Raw genomic sequence first — 14,193 nt, forward strand, 5'->3', positions numbered from 1 at the left:
GGGCTTGTCCGGGATTTGAACCCGGGACCTCTCGCACCCTAAACGAGAATCATACCCCTAGACCAACAAGCCACACATACAGCTGTTTACATCTGTAATTCTGAGCTCCAAACAGCTGCAGCTGAACTGTTCTGCGTGGTGATGTGGCGGCTTGGAGCGGCGTGCTTTCTCTGATCCAACAGCGCCCTCTGGTGGAGTATTTTATATGTTAATCTTGCTTTGTGTGTTGGTATCATGTTCAAATCCATTTTGTTTTTATGTAGATTAGTAGCTTGGAAAATCCAAACTGAATCTCCATGTAATCTCCTATCTCCATGTTAGGAGATACAGGAGAATCAGTTTGGCATTGGACGAATTGAATCACGTTTCCCTCCCTGGAAAGTTTGGTACAACCAATCCTAGCACGGGAGGCTTTAATTAATGCTGCATCATCTTCAGTGCCTGGATTAAACATAAAACACCCTTAATGTGTTTTACATTTAGCGTATAAGGTTGAAGAAACAAAATCCAACACATCAGTCTATTGTTAGCATTTTGCATACTGTTGAGGAAAGTTAAAGGATTGTGATCTGTGTAAATTGTCACAGGCACAGATGGTCCCACATACACCTCAAAAAACTTCAGCGCCCAAATCAAGGCCAACGTCTCCTTTTCAACAACTGAATAGTTCAGCTGATGACGGCTGAACTTACGTGAAAAGAAGCAGACTGGATGTTCAACTCCCCCCTCCCCTTCCTGTAGGAGGACAGCCCCAGCTCCAACATCACTTGCATCTATGTGTATCTGAAAGGGTTTATCAAAAACCGGAGCAGCAAGAACGGGAGAAGAACAGATCAGTCTTTTAACATCGTTGAAAGCAATCTGACATTGAGAAGACCAGACAAAAGGGGTGTTTTTACGCAAAAGGTTAGTAAGTGGGGCGACCACAGTAGTAAAATGACAACAAAAACTGCGGTAATATCCCACTAACCCTAAAAACCGCATCAGCTGCTTCTTAGATGTCGGCACAGGATATTTATCAATGGCCTCCAGCTTTGCCTGCACAGGATGAACTTCACCCTGGCCTACAACCTTGCCAAGATAGATCACTGTTGCTTTAGCAAAAAAAACAAAAAACAAACAAACAAAAAAAAATCGCATTTTGCTAAATTTACAGTTAAATTTGCATCCACCAACCTGTCAAACACAGCCTTCAAATGCTCAACATGAGTTTCCCATGTGTCACTGAACACTACCACATCATCTAAATATGCTGCACATCCTGGTTGACCAGATAGCACCATATTCATAAGACGTTGAAATGTTGCTGGTGCGTTTCTCAGTCCAAATGGCATGACATTATAGGAAAATAACCCCCACAGTGTAACAAAAGAGGAAATTTCCTTGGCCCTTGGGGTTAATGGCACCTGCCAATAACCTTTTAAAAGGTCAAGTTTTGTGACGAACTTAGCACTCCCCACCTGATCAACACAGTCCTCCATGCGAGGCATTGGATAACAATCAGGCTTGGTGACTGCATTAACTTTTCTAAAATCCGTACAAAATCTATCTGACCCATCAGCCCTATCTGCCAACAGACATGGAGAGGCCCAGCTAGAGCATGCTGGCTCCGCTATCCCATGTTGCAACATGTAGTCCACCTTCTCCATCCGCTCACGCTTTCCCATGGGCAGACGATAGAAGCGCTGTTTGATAGGTTTAGCATCCCCCACATCTATGTCATGCTCCACTAGGTTAGTGCATGATGGTGTATCTGAGAAGAGAGATAAGTGAGAATGAAGCAACTTCACCAGGTCTGCACGCTGATCGTCTGACAAATAACCTAACTGACTGTCTAGATGGTTAAGGTATTCAGAATTGTCGAGCCTCCCTGTGAGAATAGGCTCAGCCGGAACATCAAAATCTTCAGAAGACGAGACTAACACTGTGGCTACTGACCTTACAGGATCACACTCAACTTGAGAGGTAGAGCTGGGAAAATGATAGGGCTTTAATAAATTTACATGACACCACTGAACCTTCTTCATTCTGTCTGGTGTATGTACCAAGTAGTCTCTATCTGACATGCGACACTTAACTGTGTACGGGCCACTAAACTTTGCTTGAAAGGGTGAGCCCACCAGTGGCAACAAAGCCAACACCTGATCTCCGGGTTCAAACATGCGAGATTCAGTTTTGTGATCAAAAAGCTCTTTCATTCTAACCTGTGCACAGCTAAGCCTTTTGTGAGCAGTGGCACAGGCAACATGCAAACGGCGACGAAAATCGTTTACATAGTTTAAGACATTATCAGGTGGCTCAGCACGCTGCAAATCATCAGCCAACACAGCCAGTGGACCCCGCACCGTGTGCCCAAACACAAGTTCATTGGGACTAAAACCCGTACTCTCTTGGGTAACCTCTCGTATTGCAAGCAACAACCAAGGCAGGCCCTCCTCCCAATCCTGAGAAAGCTCAGTACAATAAGAACGCAGCATAGACTTCAATGTCTGATGAAATCGTTCAAGAGCTCCCTGAGACTCAGGATGGTATGCACTGGAAACCTGATGTTTAACCTTCAACTGTTTCAACACTTGAGAAAATGTACGGGACATGAAATTACTCCCCTGATCTGTTTGCACCACTTTTGGGATTCCAAAGGCAGAAATAAATGAAACCAATGCTTTCAATACCAGCTTAGTTTTAATAGAACGCAAGGGAAAAGCAGCAGGATAACGAGTACTTTGGCACATTACTGTCAATAAGTACTTATACCCAGTCTTACTTTTTGGGAGCGGACCCACACAGTCAAGTAGCAGATGTTCAAATGGCTTCTCAGTCACCGGAATGGGGTACAATGGAGCTGGTTTTAATCTGTTGGTTCGGCTTTCCAGTTAACTGACAGGTGTTACAAGTTCTACAATACAACGCCACATCCCTTTTCAAACGAGGCCAGTAAAAATGGCGCAGCACTCTATCATATGTTTTCTTCACACCAAGATGACCTGCCACTCCATCATGTGAGGTGCTCAACACTAAATCTCTAAACTTCAAAGGGACCACAACCTGAACAACACTATCTACCTGACCACCATCCACTACTCGGGCCCACTTCCTCACCAGCAATCCATCACTGAGAAAGTAGCCACCAGAATCACCATTGAGCTCACTTTCTGGGCAAACCAATTCAAACAGGGATTTCAACGTAGGGTCTGCGGCTTGCTCCTTAATACAGTCCTCTCTAGACAATGATGGAATAGAAAACAATTTGAACTGCTTTTTCTCTTCACAACTCTCTTTAACTGGAGAAAACAACTCCTGAGTGGGCCGAAAATGGTCAGACTGCTTTAACTCAGTTTTACTCTTGGACCGTGTCACAGCACAGGAAGAAAAAACTTTGGGGTACTGTTTAGCACACTCATCTGGTTCTTCTGAAACCTGCAACGGTGAACACACATTTTTGTGGCGGATTCTTTTTCCAAACCCTAGCTCCCGCTAGGTCGTTACCTAGAATAATGTCTATGCCATTAATTGGCAGCTGAGGACGAACACCCATTTCCACCTCTCCACAAACCAGATCGGAGGAGAGATGAAAACGATGCACATTAACCCACAGAGGTACCAACCCCACACCAAGTACAGGAGATTTTTTTCCCCGTAGCAGTACAGGTTGAAAAAGGCAAAATATTCTCCACAATCAAACTCTCAGCAGCCCCTGTGTCCCGCAAAATCTTAACAGGGATCTTATTTTCACCATCTAAAGATACAAAACCATCTGAGATAAAAGGTGCATACGTCCCATCAATACCCTTGGATGAAGTAGGATTGAGGGAAAACACATCCATCCTAGCCATGCCAGTGCTTAAGGTAGTAGAGACTAGACCAGTTGATTTTACATATACACTGGAATCAGCAGATTTTCGGCCAAATTTCCGAATTGGACATTCCCCTTTCCAGTGTCCCTTGTTTTTACACGCATGACATACCTTGGCTGGATCAAACTTTCCATCCATCCCTGGAACCTGCATCACAGCCTGAGGAGGAGGCTCATGGGTGAGCCCTAGAGACCTACCAGGCTTCACCCTGAAATTCTCCCTCTGCTGAACTTCTCTGAAAACCTGACCCACTACTGGATTACTAGAACGCGTTAAAACATACTCATCAGCCAGAACCGCAGCTGCAGACGCTGTCTTCACCTTTTTTTCCATTGATATAAGTAGCAAGGTGGGCCGGCAATGAATTTTTGAACTGTTCCAATACAATTAAATCACACAAATCCACATAATTGTGTACTTCAGAAGCCGAGCTCCATCGAGTAAAATGAGTCAGGATATCCTGGGCAAATTCAACATAGGTTTGCTTGTCTCCCTTCCTCCAGGTCCTAAACTTCTGCCTATATGCCTCTGGGACTAGTTCATACGCTTTCAAAACTGCAGCCTTAACTTTAGCATAATCTCCACTGTCAACAGAACTAAGGGCAGAAAAAACTCTCTGGGCCTTGCCTGTAAAAACACATTGCAACATCACAGTCTTATGGCTATCTAGCCATCCTCTAACTTGTGCAACACGCTCAAACAACGCAAAAAATGTGTCAGGATCTTTTTCATCAAATTTAGGCAAAAGACGCAAACTTTCAACAACATCAAAACCGGGAGATCCACCCCTACCACCAGCAGACAATAATTCACGTGCACTCCCTTCTTTGAGCAATTCCAGCTTCAACTGCTCGACTTTTGCTCTCTCCTTTTCCAATGCTACCTCAGCCCTTATTCGCTCCTTTTCAAACTCTAGCTCTAATTTCTGCCTCTCTAATTTAAATTTTTCCTTCTCCAGCTGTAAATATTCAAATGACAAAGTACCACCAAAAAGGTCTGCATTAACTTGACCTGGAGCAGCTGGAGCCTGAACTTCCTCCAAAAGTTTGGCAGACACAGCCAGCTGTTCAACCACGCACTTAAGCTCCGCCTTTTTGGATATTTTGTCCGCTTTTGACCAGCCTAAATAGACTGCCAAATCAATTAAATCTACTTTTGTAAACTGGGTTAAAGTATTACGAGATGGCCGTTCTAAGAACTCAGAAACCAACGCATTACCATGCTTATCCTCCATGTTCAACAAGGTTACAGTGATTCACATCAAAAGAAAAATCCAAAGCAGTCTGAGTTACACAACCAAAGGGAGATTAAGTAATTATGGAGCGCCCCCTCCTAACTACCCAACCAAAACTGACTAACTGACCCTAGTCTTCATGTGTGTACTGGCGGTGGGTTTTTATGCACTTGTAAACCGTCTGCATTGGGGAGACAACTTGTCTCAGCCAATGCTTCGGGGTGCTCCCGAGACCACTGCTGCAACCCGCACGGACACACACAAAAATAACAAACAGCCTTGAAAACAAAAAACCAGCAACCTCTCCTTGTGAGATGGCAGCTGCTACAGCCTACCTGGGGGATACACTACATGCTCCAGCCAGACAACACAAGAGCGCCGTTACCCAGCCACAATCATTCCCACAGCCATGTATTGCATAACCACTGCTTACTAGTCCAGCCAGTGTAAATGCACTGCCACCAAAGACACTAGAGAGCTAAACAGAACTAGACAGTCCCAAACCCTACATACTTAACCAAACCATAAAGAAACCGTCACTGTGAGCCTCCTACAGTAGCCAGACCACACAAACACAACTACAATAGTAATATTTAAGGTTCAAAGTTGGACGAGCCCCCATTTGTTATGCCCAGCTCGTTGTAGAGCATAACAAAAAGAAGGAGGTCGACACAGTGACAACTTTTAAACAATAAAATTAATTTATTAAAGAACTCAATCAAGAAATAACCCAAGCTAAACCCAACATAATCAAATCCAAACCAAAATCAAGAAGAGTGCCTGGCAGGCACCTGCCATCCGGGAGGGGAGAGAAAAAAACATCTTGGATTCAACCTGCTTTTAAAGGCCCCCAGCAGGTGAAGCCAATCTTGAATAATGAAAGGGAGGGGCAGGCAGAAGGATCTGCTGCTCTGCTGAACAGCAGAGGTGAGAGGAGGGAGGGGCAGGCAGGCCAGGATCTAAAATGAAAAGCAAAGACAGGACACAGGAAAACAAACATACTGACTCCAAGTCCTGTGGCCGTCACACATGTTCAAATCCATCTTGTTTTTATGTAGATTAGTAGCTTGGAAAATCCAAACTGAATCTCCATGTAATCTCCTATCTCCATGTTAGGAGATACAGGAGAATCAGTTTGGCATTGGACGAATTGAATCACGTTTCCCTCCCTGGAAAGTTTGGTACAACCAATCCTAGCACGGGAGGCTTTAGTTAATGCTGCATCATCTTCAGTGCCTGGATTACCCATAAAACACCTGCGCACCTCCCGTAACCAAACACAAACATTAACAAAGTTATTCCTAACACCGCTAATCGTTTGGAAGGAGTCTTTTGTTGCGTAGCCTTTTCAAAAATAAGTGTTGTAGTTGAGAGCACCCCATGTATTCGCAGATTTTTGTGACTAAAACGGCAGTAATCATTCACCACGACGCTTTCTCGGCTGCATGCCATTATTGTTTGGACTACATGGACTTCAAGGTCAATTTGTTTGTGTGTCACATCCGTGTTACGCTGATTGGTTCTTTCTCATTCAAGCTGCATTCGTTAGCCCCTCCTTTTAGAAGTCGTCTCCTATCATCACAATGTCAGACTGCCTTTATTTGTATTAATACATAAATAAAGTCAGTCCGGATTTTTGCAAGCAAGTAGATTAGATTCTTCTGTACAAGCTCCTGTGAATCTGACAAGCTATGACAAGAACTGTTGGAAAACCCAGCACCTTAAGGTTTTCACTTGAACTTAATTGTTATGTTTAGATCCCTGTGAGCGTCAGAGGTTCTCGATATGATAATAAATCCTTAAATGTTCTCAGCTTCACCAGAAAACATATGACATATTTTGTTGTATGTATGCTATTTTGTTGGTATGGAACAGCTGACTTCTTGTTTATAATCCACACCAGTGACAATCAAGACCACAAGCATTTTGTTTTCGAATTGTCTGTCTGAACCTCCCATTCCCAATAACACAAAGTGACAGGAATCTTCAGAGGGTTTCTTTAGATTAGACTTTTATTCACTTGCATGAAAGTCATGGACTGATTAGAATGTGGTGGTCAAATGTCAGTACATTTGCAGATATACAGTTGATTTGTTGTTGGTATCATTTTGAAATATGTCGTGTTTTTTGTCTTGATTCGATTACTTTGTACCAGCTGCTGGTAATCTGACAAGCTTGGTGCGTCTTTTGTCCTGGCTGTGTTGGAAAACCCAACAACTCAAGGTTTTCATGAGACATCAATTGCTATTTTTAGGTCTCTGTGAGCTTCAGATGTTAGAGTGAGGGCTCGTCCGGGATTTGAACCCGGGACCTCTCGCACCCTAAGCGAGAATCATACCCCTAGACCAACGAGCCACATATACAGCTGTTCACATCTGCATTTCTGTGTGCAAAGACCTGCAATTGAAGTGTTCAAGGTGGGGATGTGGCGACTTGGGGCTCCACATTTTATCTGACCCAACAGCACCCTCTGGTGAGGGATTTTATGGATTCACCTTGCTGTGTATTATAACACTGATTCCCAGAAAGTTTGGCCCCAGAGACATTTACACATCCTGAAAGTATATACAATGTGCTTGTCCAGGATTTAAATGTGGGATGTTTCACAAATTATCTATAGTTTTGTAAGTGTGCATCGCCGTGGCCCAGCCCTGCTGGTCTTCCCGAATCTTGCTGATAAGTTCCATATTGATTTCAACCTTTACATATCACAGTTGAAGTATTTAAGATTTTCGTTTTTGGGTTGTTGATCACACATTCATCCTGTTCCCAGGAAAAGAAGAATTCAAATAATCATTTTATTATTTCTAATCATACTATTCTCTCTCAATGAGAGACCTCAGCATTTGATTTGTGGATGGAACGTTTACCACCTATTCTTGTGAATGTAGGAATGTTTTGTACTGCAATAGACTCTAGACTCTAGACTCAAGCGTGGACTGATTAGAATTTGGTGCTCAAATGAAAAAAAGCTGATTTCTTGTTGATATGGTGTTCAAATATCTTCCATTTTATGCGTAGTATAGGTTACTCTGTAGCAGCTACTGGGAATTTGACTGGCTATGACAAGTTTTGTGCTACCTTTATCACAGCACAGTTGAGAACACCAGTTGTTTCAGATTGAAATTAGTTGTTCTGTTTAGATTTCAAAAGTTAGGGCTCATCCAGGATTTGAACCTTGGACCTCTCGCACCCTAAGCGAGAATGATACCAATAGACCAATGAGCTACATATCCAGTCATTCACATCTATAATTCCATGCAGCAAAGTGCTGCAATTGAACTGTTAAACTGTGGTGAAAGCTGTATATGTTCCCTTTATATGAACCTCCACACTTCATATGTCTGTACAGATTTTTTCTCATCCATGGTAATCCCCTTACCTTCAGCAGAAATCAACTGGACTTCTAGTTTAGATTATCTCATTCAAGAGGCTTCTTCACTTATAACTCACTGATGAGGAGTTACAGATTTTTAAAGTAGCTTCAGTTTTTCAGTTCACATGCCCATGGCCCTAGCCTAGCCATGCTACACCCATGTTTCTGACGGCACAAGGGTCTGGGGAAGCTCGACGGGGAGGGAGGCGGGCTAAAAGGTTGTCTATCAAATCCCTCTGCAGCAATTGGGTAGGTATACAACCAATCAACGCAACGAATAGGCTGACGTAGTTCCGAGAGCACCGGGGGATTGTGGCTAAGTCCCGTTAGCTTCCCAACCAGCGGAGCCACGGAGCCAACTGGTATATTAAGGATTTGCCATATCCCGTCGGCATAAGTCCAAATACGTCTTTCTTCTCAATGAAACACTTCAGTGCCGTGCTTTGTTTATCTTTCAAGTTGAATTTTAGCTTCAAATCTTTAAGGGCTGTGGCCAAAGCCGAGTCGAAAGATAACTGTTTGTTGTGCGCCGGTTGTTTCTGTCAGAATCGTCACGCCTCTTTCGTCACTTCGTTACGCCCGCCTTCTGACTCTACACTTCATGGTGATTGGTCCGGCCAGTTTTAGGAGAATCCAGCCTTGAGCCTTATGGAGGGGAACTAGACCCACCCTGGCAGAGAATTAAATTTGTTGCCGTGGGTTGTCTAGCGCGGCTAGGCTACCATGGCCCATGAATGATCCAGGACTCATGTACTTCAAGGTGGGAATGTTTGTGAATCCAGGTGGTCCAACAATAACGACAGCAATCATGGTGGTGGATCTGCCAGTTTACAACAGACATGAATCTGCCATGTCAAGAGTGACTCAATATGTTAATGACAGTGAAACTTTGTGGAGAGAGACCTTATCGCTGCATTATAAGTGCTGTTGTTGACCTCCCCGTCTGTTTAGAGATGGCTGTTCCAACTTGACATAGATGACTTCCGTCACTGCTCTCTCAAACCATCTGTCCTCTCTGCGGTCTGAGTTCATGTCTCTGCCGAGTGCCGTGATAAACCTATGTACAAAAGGCAGTCATTTATCACTTAAACTGAAGTAGCAAGTACAAATATACAAGTACAGTACAAAAAGGGGTATGTAGTGATGAGAGGTGTAATTACTACAATCTGAAGAAAAACAAAAATTATTATTGTCTTTTTGTTGACCAAGTGTTTTTTATGTTATTTAAGTGTTCTTATAGATAAACTATTGCGATATCAGAGGTAGATGCAGCACAGAAGAACATCTTTTGTTGTATGTATGGTATTCTGTAGTCAGTATGGAACAGCTGATTTCTTGTTGATACTCCAGTAGCATTTTGCGTTTGGGTTCTCTGTCTGCACAACTGTCCAATTCCAACAAACACAAAATCGTAGGAATCTCAGGAATCTTCAGAGGATTTCTTTAGATTTGACTCAAATGTTCACTTAGACTCAAGCAAGGATAGTATAGAGTTACAGTTTATAGGTGTGCATGGGTACGCAGCTGACTTCTTGTTGGTAACAGGTTCAAATAGGTTCTGGCTTTTCGGTACATTCTACTGCGTGAGTGTGAAGTCTAATGTTGCATTTTAAATCCCTGCAAATTTCTGTTTTCCTCAGAAATTAAATTTAAAATTTATATTTGTGCAACACATCCTGGGTTTTGCTTTATGCCAGGAGCTGGTCAAACTTTTTCGATGCAAGCTACTGAGAAAATAACTACCTGTGACAAGGTTTGTGCCACTTTTGTCACAACTGTGTTGAGAAACCCTGCAATTTAAGGTTTTCAGTCGAAATTAATTGTGATATGTCGATTTCCGTAAGATTCAGAGATTAAAAGCAGGGCTTGTCCGGGATTTGAACCCGGGACCTCTCACACCCTCAGCGAGAATCATACCCCTAGACCAACAAGCCACATGTACAGCTATTTACATCTGTAATTCTGAGCTCCAAACAGCTGCAGCTGAACTGTTCAAAGTGGTGATGTGGCGGCTTGGAGCTGCGTGCTTTCTCTGATCCAACAGCGCCCTCTGGTGGAGCATTTTATATGTTCATCTTGCTTTGTGTGTAGACACACCACTGAACCCCAGAAAGCTTGGCCTCACAGATGTGTACACATTATCATATCCAACACTGCGCTTTAAAAGTCTTGAAAAATAGGCATAGTTTCAACCTTAGTTTTCTGTGTGTGGAAGATTTTTGAATCAATTTCTGAAATGGGATACATAACATTGACAGGTTCATTATTCTGTTACAGTGATGACATTCTGTTAATTAGACTCATGAGAGTATTTCAGAAAGGTCTCAACCTCACCAAACAACATCACAAGACAAACATTATTCTTGCATTTATTTTAACATTGTTGACCAATGTTAAGCTCTGCTTTTGCTTCCTGGGAGAAGGTCACATCTTGGGCCTCCAAATACTCCTCAGCAGCATGCATGACTTCACCATCACTCTGAAAATGGCAACCACGCAAGCATTCACCATTTCCAGAGTGACATAAGTCAGACGGTGCAGGTCGGATGAGTTAAGGTTCCGATGAGTTTAGCTACTTCACCTGTGGTATGTAGATGTAGAAAAAATAGAATTACTGCTTTACAATTAGATTTGACATATACCTTTTGGATATAAATGCCATCAAGTGAAGTCTGAAATACAGTCTGTAGTGGAAGAAATCCAGTCCGTAATTATTGCGCTGTTTCCTTAAAATCTTTGTATCTATGAAACTAGAATTACTGCTTCACTCTGAAATGCTCAATTTGCAGTTTCCATCCATGTTATTCTGACTTTTACACCTGCTGGATACAAATTGTTGTGGCTTCATCATTTCTTCCAATAGGACATTTCTGTGAAGTTCTGTCATAATGTGGAGGAATTCTGTGTTGTGACCAGAAATATCAAAGTGATCTTTGACCACCAGATAGTGCCTCCAACCAAGGCTGTTGTTTGATGACTTGGTGTCTAGTTTAACTGTTTAGTTGAACCTGTGACACAGTTGCATCTTAAAACCTTCTTTAGATCTGACTTTTATTCACTTGGACTCAAGTGTGGACTGATTAAAATCTGAAGGTCAAATGAAAAAAATGAGTGCATTTGCTGCTGAAGTGTTGTTTGTATCGTGTTTAAATATGCCCTATTTCATGTGTAGTTTAGGTTACTCTGTAGCAGCTACTGGGAATCTGACTAGCTATGACAAATATGACAAGGTTTGTTCTACCTTTGTCACAGCACTGCTGGAAAACTCAGCAATTTAAGATTTTTGATTGAAGTTGGTTGTTCTGTTAAGACAGGGGTGTCAAACTCATTTTAGTTCAGGGGCCAAATACATCCCAATTTGATCTCAAGTTGACGGGACCAGTAAAATCAGATAATAATAACTTATAAATAACCACAACTCCAAATATTTCCCTTCTTTGTCGTGCAAAAAAATACATTCTGAAAATGTTCACACTGAATCAATTATCTTTTTACAAAACATTATGAACAACCTGAGACAAAAAACAAAAGACAACACAAACAAAATGAAATAGATACAAATTGCAAAAAGGAAATACAAAAGGACACAATATTATACTGTATGATCCCAACAACTTGTGAAGGTCTAGAAATTGTTTCAAATTCACATTTTTTTCTCTGTAGTTTTTACAGATTGTGAAGTGGGCCAGATTGGATGCTCTGTTTTGGCCGGTGGGCTTGACACCCCTATGTTCAGGTTTGAGGTGAAACAGAGGACTCGTCCAGGATTTCAACACGGGACCTCTCACACCCAAAGCGAGAATCATACCCCGAGACCAACAAGCCACACATCCGTCTGTTCACATCTGTAATTCTATGCAGCGAAGTTCTGTAATCGATCTGTTGAAACGTGCCGACTTGGGGCTCCACACTTGGTGGTAAAATGTCAGTACAGTTACAGGTCACTTCTTGTTGGTATCATGTTCAAATCCATCTTGTTTTTATGTAGATTATTAGCTTGGAATATCCAAACTGAATCTCCATGTAATCTCCTATCTCCATGTTAGGAGATACAGGAGAATCAGTTTGGCATTGGGCGAATTGAATCACGTTTCCCTCCCAGGGAAGTTTGGTACGACCAATCATAGCACGGGAGGCTTTAGTTAATGCTGCATCATCTTCAGTGCCTGGATTACCCATAAAACACCTGCGCACCTCCCGTAACCAAACACAAACATTAACAAAGTTATTCCTAACACCGCTAATCGTTTGGAAGGAATCTTTTGTTGCATAGCCTTTTCAAAAATAAGTGTTGTAGTTGAGAGCACCCCATGTATTCGCAGATTTTTGTGACTAAAACGGCAGTAATCATTCACCGCGACGCTTTCTCGGCTGCATGCCATTATTGTTTGGACTACATGGACTTCAAGGTCAATTTGTTTGTGTGTAACATCCGTGTTACGCTGATTGGTTCTTTCTCATTCAAGCTGCATTCGTTAGCCCCTCCTTTGAGAAATTGTCTCCTATCATCACAATGTCGGACTGCCTTTATTTGTATTAATACATGAATAAAATCAGTTTGGATTTTCCCAGCAAGTTGGTTTGATTCTTCTGTACAAGCTCCTGTGAATCTGACTAGCTATGACGAGAATTGTTATTTTTGTCACAGCACTGCTGGAAAACCCAGCAACTTAAGGTTTTCACTTGAACTTAATTGTTGTGTTTGGATCCCTGTGAGCTTCAGAGGTTTAAGAAGGGCTCATCCGGGATTTGAACACGGGACCTCTCACACCCAAAGCGAGAATCATACCCCTAGACCAACGAGCCACATATAGAACTGTTCATATGTGCAATTCTGTGCTGCTCAGACCTAAACTTGGACCATTCAAACTGGCGATGTGGAATCTTGTTATCCAACAGCACCCCTAGTGGAGCATTTTATATGACCATCAGTCTGTGTTCTCGATATGATAATAAATCCTTAAATGTTCTCAGCTTCACCAGAAAACATGACATATTTTGTTGTATGTATGCTATATAGTTGGTATGGAACAGCTGACTTCTTGTTTATAATCCACACCAGTGACAATCAAGACCACAAGCATTTTGTTTTCGAATTGTCTGTCTGAACCTCCCATTCCCAATAACACAAAGTGACAGGAATCTTCAGAGGGTTTCTTTAGATTTGACTTTTACTCACTTGGATGAAAGTCATGGACTGATTAGAATGTGGTGGTCAAATGTCAGTACAGTTGCAGATATACAGTTGATTTGTTGTTGGTATCATTTTCAAATATGTTGTGTTTCTTGTCTTGATGAGATTACTTCATACCAGCTGCTGGTAATCTGACGAGCTGTGACAAGATTGGTGCTGCTTTTGTCCTGGCTGTGTTGGAAAACCCAACAACTCAAGGTTTTCAAGAGACATCAATTGCTGTTTTTAGATCTCTGTGAGCTTCAGATGTTAGAGTGAGGGCTCGTCCGGGATTTGAACCCGGGACCTCTCGCACCCAAAGCGAGAATCATACCCCTAGACCAACGAGCCACACATACAGTTGTTCACATCTGTAATTCTGTTCTGCTCAGACCTAAAATTGGATCTCAAAGTGGTGAGTAGGGACTCCACATTTCACCTTGTCCAACAACACCACTGGTGGTTAAAATGTTCTTCTTGCTTTCTTCATGCTGCAGTTTAAATATCTATGTACAATTTTCTGATCTTGGCTGCTGAAATGGTGAAAAAGCTTCAC

At 42.3% G+C, this 14,193-nt stretch overlaps 5 non-coding genes across 5 annotated transcripts; all 5 read right to left on the minus strand.

Annotated features, from left to right (window-relative positions):
* trnap-agg (transfer RNA proline (anticodon AGG)) lies at positions 1-72 on the minus strand. Its single transcript has one exon. It is a non-coding gene; the product is annotated as a tRNA-Pro (tRNA).
* A 7,299-nt stretch (positions 73-7,371) lies between these two features.
* Positions 7,372-7,443, minus strand: trnap-agg (transfer RNA proline (anticodon AGG)). The gene has a single exon. It is a non-coding gene; the product is annotated as a tRNA-Pro (tRNA).
* A 2,883-nt stretch (positions 7,444-10,326) lies between these two features.
* On the minus strand, positions 10,327-10,398 carry trnap-agg (transfer RNA proline (anticodon AGG)). The gene has a single exon. It is a non-coding gene; the product is annotated as a tRNA-Pro (tRNA).
* A 2,800-nt stretch (positions 10,399-13,198) lies between these two features.
* Positions 13,199-13,270, minus strand: trnap-ugg (transfer RNA proline (anticodon UGG)). Its single transcript has one exon. It is a non-coding gene; the product is annotated as a tRNA-Pro (tRNA).
* Positions 13,271-13,916: 646 nt separating this feature from the next.
* Positions 13,917-13,988, minus strand: trnap-ugg (transfer RNA proline (anticodon UGG)). The gene has a single exon. It is a non-coding gene; the product is annotated as a tRNA-Pro (tRNA).
* Between the last annotated feature and the right edge of the window lie 205 nt (positions 13,989-14,193).

Source organism: Acanthochromis polyacanthus, chromosome 20, assembly GCF_021347895.1.
Source record: "Acanthochromis polyacanthus isolate Apoly-LR-REF ecotype Palm Island chromosome 20, KAUST_Apoly_ChrSc, whole genome shotgun sequence".
In the NCBI taxonomy this organism is placed as follows: Eukaryota; Metazoa; Chordata; class Actinopteri; family Pomacentridae; genus Acanthochromis; species Acanthochromis polyacanthus.